The following is an 11,471-nucleotide window of genomic DNA, read 5'->3' as shown; positions in this document are numbered from 1 at the left end:
GGTCATGCTGGTCTGAACATTTAGTTTTCCAGGTTAGCAGCAGGGGTAGGACCTAGAGTTTGTTTTTTTGCACATACTACCTGGTGGAGTCTGAAGTGCCTGGTAACAGGCATCATGAACACTGCTAAAAATAATCCAAAGGGACAGTGTGATGTGTGACCAGCAGCTGGGTGATATCCTTGGGATGGTGCCAGTCCTTATCAGAATCCTGTAAAATTATAGAACAGCTACTATTTACTGCATGAAGCTCGCTACTATTATTTCTCATTTTTCAGATAAAGAAACTTACACTCATAAAGTTTAAGTAACTTGACCAAGATTAAACAGTGATGGACTGGATTTGAACCTAGATTTAACTGAATCTACACACAGGTAGGCTCTGAAAAGTGTAGTAATAAGAGCCCTGGCTTTCATGATAAATGGTATGGGTATGAGAGTGGTGAGGCTTTAGTCTTGAATGGGTTAAAATCAGAAGACGCTGTGAAGGGAATGGGAAAAAAAGGAGCTTCAAGAAAAGATTAAGAAATTTGGGGTGATTTAGCAGCCCAGAGGTGGCTGCCTAGATAACCTTAAGGTGAGAAGCTGAACTATTCACTGCTATCTCTCAGTGCAGCAAGAGAGATTGGCTCTAACCTGAAAGACAGAAGCAAGAACTTCCTAGTAAGGCAGAAGATTAAATAAAATGTTTAAACCCAGGGAAAAGGTGAAATCTTTAACAATAAAGCATTAGACTACCCTCTAGTCAGATCATATGTAAACTTATGCAAACTGTGAAGTGTGATTATGGTGGCTCTTTGTAGATGGCTTGGGGCTGGATTTGATGATTTCTGACCTGTAAGCAAGAGAACCACCAAGTCAGTTGGGTCATGGCTGTAGCTTGCTGCATCCGGCAGTAAAAAAAGAGAGTCAGGGGCAGAGATGGGTGTATTAGGGGGAGGCTGGCAGAGTCAGACTAAAGACAAAATGAGGAATTCAGATTTCTTTGCTTTAGTTTGCTTCCTCAGGAAGCTAACACAATCGATCATTCTTTCTTTCTACTCTTTTTTCAACAGTTCCTAACTTCTGATCCTTCCTAATAGCACTTAAACATATTTCAGTCTTCCTTGTTTAGAAAATAAATCATTTGTGATGATTGTAAAACCTGGCTGTAAACACTTTGACATTTCTCCCATTGGGAGGTGGGGCGTCTATGCCCCTCTTCTCTAACCTGAGTGGGTTTGCGACTGCTTCAACCACAGAGCACAGCAAAAGCAATGTCATGTGACTTCAGAGGCCAAGTGATACAAGGCCATGCCTCTTTCATCTTGCTTGCTGGAACACTTGCTCTTGGAATCCTGAGAGCTGTCTTGTATGTAGTTGGACTATTCTGAGGCCACCATGCTGGAGAGGCCGTGTGTCTAGATGTTTCTGTTGATGGAGCCTGCTGAGCTCAGCCTTCCAGTCATCCTCAAAATGCCAGACATGTGAGTGGAGCCATCTTGGACTCTTTAAACCAGCCCATCTGTCAGCCGATTACCACTGGGTGACCTCTGTCCATGCCACATGGAGTAAAATAATCGCATAGCTCAACTTTGCATGAATTTCTGATCCCCAAAGTCCTGAGGTATAATAAAATGTCTTTTTGTTTTAGCCATTAAGTTCTGGAGCAGTAGGCAGCAATAGATAACTGGAACACCTTTCCTCAGGGCCATTTCCCTCCTTCAGCTCCTGTCCTCTCCTTCACTTCACAGTCGTGTTTCTCAGAAGTATTATCTCCACTCACATCGGAATACTTCAGCTCCCAGCTCAAAAGTCACTTCCTCAGGGAGCGCATCCCTACCTCCTCAGTCTAGATTTACCTTCCATGGTTAGCTGCTCTCCAGGCTCCAGCTCTTCCTCTCAAAGAGCTTATCACAGTCTCCATTTATATATGTACGATTTATTGATTAGTGTCTTTCTCCCTCAACAGACTCTGAGCTTCAAGAGGGTGGGGGACTATGTCTGTGTTCCTCATCCCTGCAGCCCCTTGCCTGGCATAGTGTGGGCACTCAATACCAGTTGATCTCATGAGTGAAAGAGTGATCTGGGTGTGCTGAGACTCTCCGTAAAAAAGCATTTTCCAGGATCTGGGATGGATGGGGCACATTTGGCTGGGGCACATTTAGCTCTGCATGATAAACATTTCTTGAGCAGTTGCTTCAAACTAGTTCTTGGAATGCAAAAGTAAACAATAAATAGTACCTCCTCTGAGGAAGGGTGAGGAACACATACTAGCAAATATGAAATTTCAATACAATGGAGTAAGTTGTGTTAGCAGCTATACTATGGTACACTAATTCAGGATTCCTATCCTGGGAGGAGAGTGGGGCGATGGTGGGAAGGAGAAAAGGCTTTCAGAGCAGGTGATATCTAGACTGAGTCTTGAAGAAGGAAAATGAGTCATCTAGGTGAGACAATGAGAGAAGGGTATGGTGGAGCCTGGGTATGGCGGAGAGGCCTGGGTGGCTTGGTGTCAATAGAATGAGGCAGGAGATGGGGGAAGGTCTTCTACATACAGAAAAGTTTTTTTCTGCGATCAGTGGGGAGCCGATGATAGGAAAGCAATATGGTTATATCTGTGTTTTAGAGCATTCTGGTAGTCAGCGGTGGATAGAAAGAATTTGAAGTGAATGAGAATAGAGTCTAGGAGTCCTATAAAGAGACTGTTGTAAAATTGGAGGCAGGAGATTAGGACCTGAACCTGATCTATGGCAAAATGGATGGAGAGGAAGAGTCATACCTCAGGAGTAGTTAGGAGGCTAAATAAATGGGACTTTGTGGTTAACTAGAAGTGAGAGAGAGGAAGGAGCCAAGAATGACTCCCAGGTTTCTGGCTTTGTCAGCTAAATGGAAGGCGATATGACCAGTTGAGACAGAAAATCTAGGGCGAGGCTGCTGGTTCAAAAAGGCAGCATGAGCACAAAATGACCAACTCTTCTCCTTAAGATTCTATTAAAAATGACAAGGCACATAATTTTAAAGGAATGAAATCATAACAAAGTTGGAAAAGAGAAAAGAATGATATCAATGGACCAGGAGCTCTGAGGAATTTCTGGAAGATAAAGAGCAGGTGAAATTCCTTGGTGAAGAAATCAGTGCAAAGAAACCTGTAGCTCCAAACACCAGAGGTAAGAACAATTCCCATTCAAGGGATGGGCCTGCTAGGGAAACAAACATATCCAGTTTTTGAAGAAATTTACACCAGCTGCCATGCTAGTCAATATCTTCCTAGTCTGAATGGGCAACAACAACAAAATTATTACATAAAAATAAAAGATAAGGTTTAAATAAATAGAACAATTGACCCAATAAGATCAAAATCATCCAAGTTATAGAAAAGATCTTTAAAATTATTTTGAATTCTTAGTCTCACCTTGCACTCATAAAACAAGAGCAGGTTGCTATGAAACAGGAGCAATCAAAACCATAAAAGTATTTTAGGAATTGAAAATAATTGTCTAAATTTTCAGAAATGCAATGGAGAGGCTAGACAATAGAATGGACACAGTTAAAGACTAACTTTTTAATGTAAAAGAAAAAGTTGATAAATTCCCCAAGATATAGAACAAAAAGACAAAAAGATGGATATATGAAATGAAGTTCTAAAGCCAGAGATATGGACGAGTCCCAGGGGTCCAACATTCATTTAATAGGAGTTTCAGAAAGGCACAAGAGAGACTGGAGGAAAATAATTAAAGGAGCAGAAAGTGTTTCTTGAGCTGAAAAAAAAAATTAGACTGAAAAGGCCCACCAAGTACCCTAATGGAAAATTAAACACACACACACACACACACACACACACACGAGCTGGATGGGAAGGAGAAGTGAATGAGTTTGGTCTTGAAGTGTCTTTGGGATACTAGGGTAGAAACTCCACCTGGCAATTGAATGTATGAAGTTAAAACCCTGGGTAGTGGGTCAGAGCTGGAGAGAGTTTTGAGAATTATTGAAGAACCTATGGAGAGGGAGAAGAGAAGAGTAAAGGAGAGGAGAGAAGAGGGCTGATATGGGAACCCAGGAAAGAGCTGAGAAACCATCTCAGCTCCCATAGATGGTTTCTAAGGTGCTGTCTTCCAGGGAACAAACGTCTGCCCTGTTTTCTATCCATTGCCACCCTGGCCTAACATGGGCTGGACTGGCCTCTCCCTGAGAGCATAATCTACCGGCCTGGGGAATGGGATTGTGGCTGACAAGGGTGAAAATTGCTGGGAGGATCGAGATGGTGGCACCATTACTCAAATTAGTCCACTTTCAGGCAGAAATCAAATCTCTATTCTTGCTGAAACAACCTGTCTCTCCACTGAAACGGCTTATTCCCAAACACTTAGAAGCAAACAGAGCATCTGATGGCAGAAGATAGCACACCTAATGGGGAGATAGAGAATTGGGCCCTTACTTCCTGCTTGGTTTGCTTGGAGGAGGGGGCGGGGGTGGTGGCAGCTGCAAGGAGGAAGAAGAGAGAATAAGGGAGGAGGCAAGAGAAGAGAGAACCTGGATACAAAGAGCAGGGATGAGATCAGTCTTTATTGTCCCTTGCTTGTAGCAGAAAAGACCTTGCTTTAGGCAGGAGGCCCATCAAGCTCCAGAGAAGAAAAGGGGGTTGGAAAATGCCAAAGATTTAAAGACTGGAATGTTTCTTCTTCCCAAAGTGAAGGCTGTTCCTTCTGCTTCTTTCTTCCTGGAGTGGTATACTTTGGGACTGGAAGTCCCTCTAGGATGCACAGATGAATTGGCCTTTGAACCTGAAGGTAATTAATAATGTGCAGATATCTCCTGACATTCTCTTATTCTCTGCCTTTGTCATTTTGTGTGTGCCACCCAGGGGAAGGAAACTGCATGTGTGTATTTTAATATTTCAATCTCTCTCTCTCTCTTGATATCTTCACCCCCCCAACACATCATTTCTTTTTTTCACATGCTATTTCTTAATGACATCTCTTCCTTTTCCTCAGATCCCCCTCACTCCCAGTCCCAGATAACCAAGATTACTTAATTCTGTGCCTAGGTTGACTCTCTTCTTCCCTTTGAGGCCTTGCAGAGGGGGTCAGAGTAAGAGCCTCGGCAAGGAGGGGGCAGGTGGAGAACACAACAAGTAGCTAGTAGTTTTCCTTGGTTGGGAGAGAAGCCAGTTGTGTCTGCCTGGGAAGGCAGAGTATCCCAATGACCAGAGATGCCCTGAACCTTGACAGCTCTGGGGATGGGGTATCTATCCAGATAGCTGCAGAAGGAGGGGTGATGCATGGTTCTAGCCCCAGCAGCAGGCCAGCATTTCCACAGATCAGTCTTGCAGAAAATAGAGGCCCTTCCTATGCTCGCTGCTGCTGCTGCTGCTGTCACTTTGTTCTGAGGGTTAGTGACTGTCCATTAACTCTAAAGAGCTGATTCTTGCCAGTGCTGCACCAACAGCTGGGAGCCAGAAAGTGCTGACATGGGGGGGTGGTGATGGTGGGTAAGTAGGGGAGGTCACTGGTATGGCTTACTCAGCTCTACCCAAGTGCCAATTAGCTAAGGTTTTTCTGAACATCAGCCGGGCCTGCCACAGTTGAGGAAAATTATTGTCAGAGAAGCTCATTTCGTTTTTATATTTTAAAAAAGCTCTCCCCAGGGATGGATCTTTCCTGACTGTCTCCTCCTCCAGTCTTCTTAGGAAGGGGATCTCAGTCAGGCAGGGTCCCTGGGAGCAGATGGCCAAGGATGGCCAGGGTCCCTGGCCCTTGGCTACTCACAAGGGATGTTAGGGGGTGTGTTTTTCTGTCCTCTTGGCTTGGAGGCAGGGGCCCTCCCAGCTCAGCAACTCTGTACACACACATGGCTTTCCCAGGAAAATAAGGAAGAGTAGGGAATCTTAAGAAAACGCTGAAACTATAAATGTTTTTTCTGGTTCTTATTACTTTGTTCCATTGCATTCGTAAAATTTAGTTCTTCATTAAAAAGACATTAACTTACTCTTCAAATCAGGTTTATGAAGCTGGTATCCTGTGTTCAAGGAGAACTGAGGGATTTGTGGACTCAGAACAGCCCTCAGAGTACCCCACAGAACATCAGGGCTCATAATTTCCAAACGCATCTAGTTCAACGCTCTTTTACAGATGAGCAAACTAAAGCTTGCAGAGGGGCAAGGACTGCCTGAGACAGTCATTGGCAGATCTGGGACCAGAACACAGGCCTCCTGACTTCTAGTCAAATGTTTTTATTCTGAGATATTTTAACACTTCATTCTTTTACTTTACACTCAATTACTGAGTCCTTACTATCTTCCAGGTGCTATTGGGGAGGGGAGGTGTGGAGGGAAGCAAAGAGATGAAAACAACACAATCCTTGCCTTCAAGGAGCTGTTTCCCTAGATCTGTGATTCTTAGGAGAAAAAAAATAAAAACTGTGAGTCAGACTCTCACCCTATATTGTCTTCTATAGGTGATGATGGAAGAGAAGAAGGGAGAGGGAACACTTTTTGCTCCTTGAGATTTATAAGTTGGGCTCCACCGACTCTAGGGCCCCAGGGAGACCAAGGACAAAGGGAGCCATGACCAGGCTGGGAGAAAAGGGGGTAAGAGTGACAGCGATCAGGTCACTGCCAGCAGGCCTGGCTTGTGGATGGGAACAGTGACAGCAGCTCATGCTAGCATGGTGATGTATAGCTGACAAGCCTTCAATCAGGCACATTGTTTCATTGAGTCCTAAAGCAGTTCTCTGAGGTGAGCAGAGCAGCTACCTTATCCCCACTCTAGAGATGAGAAAAGCAAGGTTCGTAGAGCTCAGGTAACTAACCTAAAGTGATAAATGCCAGTGCCCAGACAGGAACTCCTAGTCTAGTACTCTTTTCATCACTGAGGGTGGGGAAGTTGTGCTGGGGTGAGAGGATGGGGATAAAGCAGTGGTCAGCCACAGTGAGAGACCAATCTTCCTCTACGCAGTTTTATTTCGATCGCTACATTCTGGCACTCAGAGAACTCTGCTCTGAAGAACTGGAAGCACTTTGCAGACCTGAATGAGCTCATTCAGCTCACTCTTGCCAGAAAGAGGAAGGACTCCATAAAGAGACTCTGTTTAGGGTCACAGCATTAGACACATAATAGAAAACAAGACTCGGGTTTCCCCACTCATTGCCCCCATGCACCAAGCAGTGTGATGCAAAACTAGCCTCCTTCCATGAGAGTCAAGAAGGCCATGAGAAAAAATTGAGCTATCTTCTGGTACCTCCTTCCTTCCCTGGGCAAATGAGTAAATAGGTCCTAAGGGGCCTGGCTCATCTGTTGGCCCAGGGGCCATTTCCAGGGCAAAGAAATCTTGAGGCAGGGGACCATTGCTATTCCATTCATCCTGATGAGCAGGCTTGGGGGAGGAGAGGGAAGCTTAGTAAAGCTGGTTCAGATTTCCTTAGTGTCACAGAGCCCTGGTAGGGACTGGGGTACCAGGAGTCCCGGAGACTCTCATCAGTGTTCCTTGTGGGCAGAGTGTCTCAGAGCTGTCTGAGGTCCCAGTCAAGGCCTAGTAGTGTGGGGTCAGGGTACCCAGGTGCCCAGATCCAGGTGAGGGTTCCTAGGTGCTCTAGACCCAGCTGAGAATCTGGGCACCAGTCCCTCAGGTCCCTCCCAGAATCCCCAGCCTGTAGGGTCAGGGATAGGGATGGACTTGGCGCGATCTCTGCTAGAGCCTCCAGTCCTGAGAGGGGGCCCCACTGCTCTCCCCATCTCAGTCCCAGCTCAGCGCCTAGCTCTGCGCTCCAGCTGCGCCCCCAGACGGCCCCTTACCTGTCCCACCGAAGACGGTCCCGCCTCCTCCGCGGGGTTCGGGTGCCCGGCATGGGCAGGTGAGAGACGGCGCTCCCGCCTCGTGGCCGCAGTGGAACTCCCAGGAGGACGCCTCTGTTCCCGGCCCCGGGTCCCTGCTGCCGCCGCCGCTGCTTCAGCACCGCGGACAGCTCCCGCCCTCTGCCCGCAGCCGTCGCCCGCCCCGCCCGGCGTGGTCCCGGGAGCCTGGCATCCTGGCCCGGCCCCGCTGTCGCCGCGCAGCCCTCAGCCCGGCCCGAGGCGGCTCTGGGCCGACTTGGGAGATCAACGAGGAGGGTCCCCCTCTTCCCCGCCTCCCGCCGCCGCCGCCGCCGCCTCCCTCTCGCCTCCGTGCTCCGTGCTCCCTTCCACGCTCGGGAATCAGCCCACCAGACGCTTCGGACCCAGCTCCAGGGCGGGGCGGGCCGGGGCGGGGCAGGGAGCCGGGGGGAGCCCAGAGGAGGCGGCGCAGCGAAGGGTGCGAGGCTGGGACGGGCTTCTCTGGCTCCTGGAACCGAGTACCCTCTCCCAGCCCTTCTCCCCACCCTGCTCCAGCGCTCCCCCCAGAAGCAATGCGCGATCCTTCGGCTTCTTGAAGCATTTTTGGAGCTGCTGGGCTTCCAAGCCCTGAGTTTTAATACTAATGTGCTCTAAAGAGAAAAATAAGCAAACAAAAAAACATTTACTGAGCGCCTACTACTTATCAGACACCACGCCAGATTTTTATGTTTTCAACCAATACAATCTCATTTAATTTTTAAAACTACTCTATGAGGCAATACAATCCCCCTCGACCCCCGTTTTACTCATGAAGACCCCAGGCGCACAGAGATTTAATCTTCACGTGGCAATAACAGTGCTGTGCTGGGAAGTGCACAGGCTTTAAAGACCATGGGCCTAATTTTTGGTCCTGGTGTCTTATTTATTGTATAACCTTGAGCAAATTACTTAACCTCTCAAATCCTTGGGTTTCTCACTGGCAAAACGAGGGAGCTGTATACACCTTATAGGGGTCATATGAGGACAAAGTGAGTGACACATGTGACATTGACTCCAAACAGGCCTTCAGTGGGTGAGTGTTCCCCTCAGTTCTCTCTCTGGGAAATGAGGCCTGAGCCCGGGACTTCTGGCTTCTTTGTCACCCCCACTGTGCTGCTCTTTATCACTCCCCTCACATCAGTTTCCTTTTTTTAGTATGGGGATACCCTTATCTTGAGTATTATGAGGGGATAAGCTATTTTTCAAGCCCTCTCCCCACCCCCCAAGGTATTGAGTATCACCACAGTACCTGGAGGTTGGGAGGGGAGAGTATTCTAATTTTCTGAGGGTAAGTAGGGGACTGCAAAGAAAATCCTAAAGTAGAGTGAAGCTGGGGCTGGGGCTGGAAGGAGGCATTAGTGATGTGGCACTGGTAATGCAAGTCCTCCCTTTCCTTATCCAAGGATGCCGTAGCATACTGAATGGGAGACTCCAAGACCCCTCATTCCCACATGACGTGGAGCATCTGGAGCAGTTCTATTTAGCTTTCAGCATGCACAGTAGGAGCCAGGACTCCCTCTTCCCCAAACACATGTACCATATTGGAGCTTGGGTCTCCTCTAAAGGGCTGGGTAGAGGCTCCCTAAGCCTTGTGATCTGTCTCAGGGCTGGTATTGGTATTTAACCTGTTTGGGTGTTAAATATATTCTTGCTCTTCTCTTCTTGTCCCTGTCCCATTAGAAGAGAAGCCCTGAGGCTAGGAAGGCCATTACATCACTCATCTGAGGCCCATACAGCACCTGTACAGAAATCCCCTCTCCCAGCAACACATGAGACACTCCCATGAGTCTACGCTCCCTCTTGCACCTTTGGCCTTGGCTTCCCTCTGTTTCTTTCCTCTCTATCCTGGCTTTCCTCCACTTCAGTTTTGCATACCGAATTACTAATCAAAAGGATAATAAAAAAGCCAGTGAAGCAAAAGCTGCATATAAATTCCAAATACTAATGTTGATAATTATATGCTGTTGCCTGGAGGGAAAACTTGAAGAGAGGTCATTGGTGTTGTGTTAAAGGCCTTGGCCTGGGCACAAGAGACCTGAGTTCTAGTCTGGTCTTTGTCATTAATTGGCTGTGTGACCTTAGGCAGTTGCCTAATCTCCCTGGGCCTTTGCTTCCGTAGTATTTTAAGCCTCTTCAGCTTTGAAGAAACTGCAGAGCAATCTGCACCACGTGAAATGTGTGACAGAATGGTGGGCTAATGCACAGTAAGAGTTTCCTTCTGGAAAATTACCTTGTATCCATCACAAGATATAGGAGGTGGTTCAGGAACTGAGGAATCTGTAACTATGCAAAGTTTCCATTCCATTTTCCACTCCCTTCCTTTCTCCCTCCCTTCCTTTCTCCATCAAGCATTTCTTGCTATATGGAGAAGGTCAGACACTCTGCTAGACCCTGAGAATACAAAGTATAAGCCATAGTCCGGGTCCTTGAAGGAGCTGCTATGATGATGACATGTTAACCAGCAATTCCAACACATTGAGATAAGTGCTATCATAGGGTAAGTGAAAAGTACACAGAGAAGGAAACAATTAGCTCTGCCTGGGAAGTCTCAGGAGGCTTCCTGAAGGAGGTGACATTTAACCTGAGTTTTTCTAAAGGATGAGACATTCACTGGGAAGATCAGGAGAGAAGGAAATTCTAAGTAGAAAGCCTGGAGTGAAGAGACAAGGCTGGAGGACTTGTGAGAAAGCTATAGTAGTGTCCAGGAAACAGATGGTGAGAACTTGAACAAGGCAGAGTCAGCGCGATGGGGAACAGGAGATGGGCTTGAGACACTTCTGGGGAAGAACAGAGAGGAGAGATTAGTTGTGGGGAAGAGGGAGGTGTCAAGGGTAATGTTGGGGCCTCTTGCTTCTAGGAAACTGATGCTACCCTACAACAGGGCATAGAGAGGGGAGCAAATTCTGCTCACCCTGGGTATTGCTGCTGAGTGCCATAAACCTCTCCGTTTCTAGGCTTTTACACTGCCTGTTTCAATCTTATTCTACCTTTAATTCCTAGGAAATTTTTTTAAGCCAAAAAATCCTTTGCTGTTATCTTGACTGTTTTAGTTGAAAAGGGAAAGGTCCAGGCTTGGGCCAAGAGAGCTCAGTGGAGGCAGAGCAGCCCTGGAAGGCTTTCTGGAGGACATAGCAGGTGTCCTATCTGGGACCAGAGGAAGGTACATAGATGGAGAAGGGTCAGAGTAAGCACTGGGTGAAAACCTTGGAGGAGATGCCTTCATGTCCTGTTCTGTTCCCACCTCTCTGATTTTCCCCAAGCAAAATTCAACACTATGGGTTCTGTTTTTGTTGGTATCAGCTCCTGTTGCTAATTTCTTTCCACCTAGGGACTTCCCTTCATAAGCCCTTTCATGCACAGACTTTTAGCTTTTTCTACAAAGAGTCGGTTTTCTCACAGTGTTCCCTAGGAAATGTAAATCAGCACCAAGTGTGGGAGACCTGCTTCACTAGCTACATCAATAGGCCACACATGGGAAGAGACGCACCCCATAAGGGAGGAAGGTCAACCTAACCCCCAGCCCAGTGTGCTCAGTACCTCCAAGTCAACCTCATGGTCAGGGCCATGTGGATTTCTGGGTATAAGCAGGTAATGGGAACCAATTCTTGATTCTGGACTCAAGAGAGAACCCTGGAGATTTTCATT

This window comes from Pteropus vampyrus, unplaced genomic scaffold, assembly GCF_000151845.1.
Source record: "Pteropus vampyrus isolate Shadow unplaced genomic scaffold, Pvam_2.0 Scaffold177, whole genome shotgun sequence".
NCBI lineage: Eukaryota > Metazoa > Chordata > Mammalia > Chiroptera > Pteropodidae > Pteropus > Pteropus vampyrus.
Note: the sequence above shows the minus strand (reverse complement) of the source record.